General features: G+C 37.7%; 1 pseudogene; it reads right to left on the bottom strand.

The window, feature by feature from the left end:
• Positions 1–232: 232 nt before the first annotated feature.
• Positions 233–5,595, bottom strand: LOC113297072 (annotated as a pseudogene).
• Positions 5,596–6,025: the final 430 nt, after the last annotated feature.

The raw sequence follows: 6,025 nt of genomic DNA, 5'->3' as shown, positions 1-6,025 counted from the left end.
TTTATCGGTTTTAAAATATAAATCGGAAGGCTACCAAGGTGATTTAATCCAGATTAGTCTTAAATCCTCGTACCAGACTACCAGTACATTTTCAACATTTGCTTCCAAATATTACTTTTCGATGGCCGTCACCAATCACCATCTTGGCTTGGTCAAATTATCTTTATTGATTGGTAATTAATTTAAGGAATATAACATAAAACAAGTTTCATACATCTGCTTTATAGAATCAAACAAATTACCGAATCGCATTGACACCGTTAATGCACCACAGTGTCATCCCACCAAAGTTATCCATCTTAACGTCATTTTCTTTACGTTGAAGATGAAAAAGTAAACTCCATAGGCATTCTTTCTAATTGATTCTGAGTTTTGCACAGATAGTTAGAACATAGAATGACTAGGCAATTTTGCATAATTAGGGACCATCGTTGACTGAAACAAAAGAAAGAGCAAGAGTTTTAAAGGGGTTTACTCAATAAATACATTTGTATATTTGTAGAGACATGATGTGGAAAGTCCTAGGGAGCAACTCAACAGGTTCTCCTTTTGGTATTACAACTTGTTCAATGGCCAGTCGTGCCTCCTGTAATCAAAAGGAACTACGTTATGCATCTTGTGGCAACATTGTATTTTCAATGACCAGAGTTAATGGAAGTTGGTTAAAAACTTTTACATTACATGCACGGTTCTTATGAGCTATGTATGCACTGCGCTATGCTAACCAAACCAGAAACTTATCCAAAGTATAATCCAAATCATTATCAGGAGTGGACTGAGAACTCCCTTCTCACTTTGATATTTGAGAATAAATACTGACCCAATAGAGCTGTATAAACACCTATTCATTATTACCTCTAGTGCATCCATCTTCTCCAAAGAATTCATCTTTTCTGCTTCAAAATCCTTTGACCCACTATCGTGTTCATTCAATAATGCTCGGACAGCTTTCATTATCTGCATCAAAGAGGTCGTCTACAACAAAACCAAACCCAAACAATTAAATTAGAGTCATCTTGATTTTAGATTTCAATTTTGTCAACACATGTTTGTTTGACATGGGGACAAATATCCATAATGTGATTGCTGGGATCTAACGGGACCATGACTGAGATTTAAAACCTCCAAAGAAATATTGAAACACGCACAATTACCTTCGTCACATAAATGGACTTGTCGTGAGATTTAGCAACAGCTTGAATACGTGGATTTTTCTTCAGCTTGGCCTGCAAAGCAAGCACTGCATCTGCTTCACTCATGTTATCTGTTAGTTCAACTCTATCATCCGCCTTCAGCTGTTTAACCCCTTGAATAACGCTCGTCTCAGGGATCTAAAATAACTGTTAACCTATTAGTTCCAGACAGGCACTCACTACGAATAAATATATAGAAAATGACCAGTGGAAACAGCAATCAGTAAGTGAATATTCCAAAAGAGATGCATCCACAAAAAATGTAGCTCCAACATCTCCAATTTGAAGTTGAATACCACAAATAGGAAATTAAACCCAAGAAGGGATGAGGTGTTAACTGATGTTGGATCAGTGATGGTGAGGCTAAATATATACAGTCAAATCAAATTGCCACTTCTGACTATGAGTATGAAGGTGGATACCCACTGCAAAGTTTGATTTTAAGAAAGCAAATTAAAAACAAACAAGAGAACATCTATTGTCATACTATCTTTCATCTGCATATCAAGGAAATAACTTAATATAGAAGATGTGTGACAAAGATGACGGCAATAACTACATAACAATACCAGGAGTTAAAAATATCTTACCCCATAAACAAATAGATGAACGGGGACCTCATCTTTGCTAGTGCTTACTGGCGTTTTTGTAGTAACTTTTGATTTGAGCTCACCTCGAATGACTATTTGGTCATCCACATCCAGAAACTCTTCAACAGAGATTTCATCTTGCTTCTGAAAGGAACTGTCTATTGAGGGTTCTGTTAATATGGCATGTGTCTCATGACTCTCAGCACCCATTCGCCAAGTGTTCATTTTGCGTATATCATACTTTGGGGATCGACCTGTGCAAAATGCATGAGATATCACATATTGATAAACAGACACAACAAGGGAAAAAAAAAATGTACCTGAAAGAATGGCATCCACTGTTGCTTCTAAACTACGATGAACTCTTAACTCAGCCTTGGAGATCATTTCCACAGCACAAGTAAAAGTTGAAGGTCCTTTCCTAATACAGTCTTCTGACCACCCCTTCTACTAGCCTCTTCATCCCCAAGTGTAACACTCTGAAATAGAGCTGATAATTAATTGTTTTCATTCCTAATGAAGACACCGACATAACTGATTGACTGGAATAAAGAAGCATCGTACCAAATTTATATCACTATCACAGTATAATGCAAGAAAGGGAGTAGTGAGTAATTTAGGGGTTTTGTAAGAAAAACAATTTGTAGAAAGCAACATGCAGGCACCGAAGGGAGAATTCATAGAAGAAAGACGTGCATCGAGCAAAACAGATTATCGAAATCTACATTCCAAGACTCCATTTTCAAAAACTGCCGTCTCAAACCATATCAAAGAAATCTTACAAGTCAGAATGCCATACCATTGAAACAGTAATATGTCCCGGTATTGTTCAAAGATTGCATACACGGTTATACTAGTGTTTCATCTGAATGTGCACTAAAACCCCTTATTGACAATGATGGTTCGCCTAATAATTATAACAATACACTTTTAAGAAAAAGAAGAAAAAAAATGAATAACGCGAGGCATCAGAGAAATAAACACTTGAACTTTTCCATTTGGTATAGAAAATTCGGAAGGAGATAATTAATGCTTCAGAGATTCAGAGGAACAGTTGCCTTACTTGTATTCCTCCAACAAGCATCTCCAAAGAAGGATTCATTATCAAATTTTCAATTGTTACTCCATGAGCAGTTGCAACTAGCTGAATTCCACGCTGTGCAATGGTGCTTGCAGCCATGGCTTCAAGTTTAGTACCTATTTCATCAATTACGATGACTTGGGGCATATGGTTCTCAACAGCTTCGATCAGAACCTGCAAAATAATTATAAAAACAAACAAAAAAAATCATTGTTATTTTTTTTTTTAATAACTGAGAACGGCTTTATTAAGAAAGCCTGAAAGGCAAAGAGTTACAACAATTTAGCCAAACCAAGACTGTACAAGCAAACTTTTAGGATTCGCTTGATTTGTATCCTTATCCTTCCAACAATCCAGCAACAGGGATATGCTTGCAAACAGACACGAGAGAGCAACCAAATTTAAACGAAATGCCAAAGCTCATTAGGCTAAGACAAACAGACCCACCAATAATACCCTAACCGCACTTTGACACGATATGTGCGCATCCCATATCGTAATTTAGAGTTCCTCAGGTGGTAGCCCTGACATATAGGTTATTTAATGTGGTTTAAAATGCGGATCTGCTTAAAAAGTAGAAGAAATATAGCAACTCAGACTAAATCCTACGGCTAGTTGCAGAATTATTCCAGAGCACACATCAAGTTTAGAGAAAGAGGGGGTATGACGGATCCTAAGATCTAAATGTGCAGGAGAACTAATTTTGTTGTACTGTGGCTACCACGCTACATTAGCTGGTCAAGAGAAAAACCTTATGTTGCATATCAGTATGTGGAACTTGCATCCTTCGAGCCTTGCCGATTCCAGCACGAGGTATATCACCATCACCACCTATCTCATTTGATGTATCGACAATCATCACACGTTTGCTGCAGTCATCTGCAAGCATCCGAGCTACTTCTCTGCAACAAAAATTGTGTTGGTTAGTTACTACTTGACAAGATGTAATGCATAGTATCACTATAGCTAGTTCAGCCTGTTTCAAGCCTCCTCTCATTTTCTACACTTAGAATATAATATCAGCAGGGAAGTAATATACACTAATAGTGAGATCTTAAATCCTGCATCAATGTTATTATTGTTGAGAATAGTGACTTGACAAAGTTTTCCTCTGACTGTCCCCAACAAGTACTCAAACACATTAGTAAGTAATCACGGCAAGATCTTCAAAGTTTCTGCGTGGGCCAAGCTTCCCTGGGACAAATACTCTAGGAAATCCTCACAGACAAGGTATAAATATTGGACTATTTAAAAGAAGAGAAAAAGGTTGACTGGGGATTGAAGCCGAGATCAAATATAGTCCAAGATAAGATATTCTAAGAACACACCGACTGATGTAAGATAGGAGAACAGGCTAAAACTGAAGCGATTGGTGAAATTGCAAAGTAAACATCTTTATGATTTACGCCACGAAAGAGGCAATAGCTTAACTTCTTTTTTAGAAGATTCAAATGCACTGAGTAGCACAGCTGCAAATTACAACATGTGAAACCAATTACATTTTTGCAGACAATATTTATGTTTTTGAATAAATTTATTTTGCAGACACATATATCAATTAGTTATGGATATGGAGAAGATTCATACAAGTTTGTATTGCTAGCAGTGTGAAGGACAGACCTAATAATTGTAGTCTTTCCGACTCCCGGAGGCCCAATGAGCAATATAGAAGCTTCATCCTTAACCAAATCCCGCAACAAATCAGCACTTCCCGGTATTGCCCGACCAACGCGACAAGTTAAACCCACAATCTCACCCTTACGATTTCTTATGGCACTAATACGATGTAAGGTTCTGCTGATGCCTGCGCGGTTGTCAACAGCAAAATCACCAACCTGCAATGTAGGTTCTTGTAAACGAACTTTCTATGGTCTTCTAGAACATCACAAATGATAAAATAAAAGGTATCACGGGGAATGAAAAGAAATGCTACAAATAGCAGTTAATTGATCTGTTAACCAAACCCTACGCCAAATAAGTATTTCCACTTTAAGATCTCTTAAGGGTGTAAGCCCATGATTAGATGTGCTTTTAGTTCGGTAACAGTGTGCTCATCTAGAAGACAACAAAATCAGACCTTGTTTGATTGTCAAATATTAAAGCAACTAAAAATCAGTTTTTCATCAGTCTTGTGTTTACTGGTCTGATTATCAAATTCAATTCAAGGGTAAGCATTTCAATGATTTGCTAAATTCGACTTGCATAAATCAAACCAAAACGTTAAAAAATAAAAAGATGGTAATTCTGGAAATTAGGGTTTCACCTGAGATATTGCAACCTGGAGATCCTGAAACGTGATAGGATAATCAGATAAGATAAAATCACCAGAAGGGAATCGATCAAGAGGTTTTCGACCCAAATCCATTACAACTTCAATCATTTGGTTCAATTCTGGATGTTCAATCGCCTTTTGTTGTAATTTCTCTGGTAATAACGCCAACAAACGCTCCAATTCGAAGTTTAACTCATTTTCAGTAGTCGAAGTAGAAGAATTGAAAGAAGCACGGGAAAAGGCTTTTGGGAATCTAGGGTTTTGTTTAGTAATTCTTGGAAACGAAGAAGAAGAAGTAGAGAAGTGGATAAGGGAAGGTAGAGGATATGAGCGGGAAACAAGTGTAAGAGAAGTGTAAGGGAAGGAGGGATGAAGCATTAGCGATTGAGAGATCATTTGGGAGTTGTTTGCAGGTTGTGGTTTATTGGTCTGCTTCACTTCTCTCCAGTCTCATTTTTATTTTTCATAGTTACTCGAGGAGTTCACAAGGCACACGGTATCAGCGACAGAATAAACTCTCTATCCAAAAGTGAGGTGACTCTTAAATTCTTACACTTTTGTTACACTCCACTTACTGACAGATCACAGATGTGAACTGTTAGGATCTTCATGGACCGCCGGACCCTACTTCTGGGCCGGACCACATAGCACCGATACTGTCTCCACTTGACCACCTGTTGCAACAGGTTTGGGGTTTTAATCTAAAAGGCCTTGGTGCTATGTAAGGAGATGCCCAAGCTTATTAAGCGCCACATGTACTCCTCTTATTCCATGTGGGACTATCCTAGTTATACATATGTGGTGTTTATCGAGCCACATACTCTAACAATCTCCACCTTGGCGAGATTAAACCACCTCACCAATCCAATCATACTCCACCATATGATCA

Source organism: Papaver somniferum, chromosome 7, assembly GCF_003573695.1.
Source record: "Papaver somniferum cultivar HN1 chromosome 7, ASM357369v1, whole genome shotgun sequence".
NCBI lineage: Eukaryota > Viridiplantae > Streptophyta > Magnoliopsida > Ranunculales > Papaveraceae > Papaver > Papaver somniferum.
This window is presented reverse-complemented; position numbering and strand designations above follow the sequence as displayed.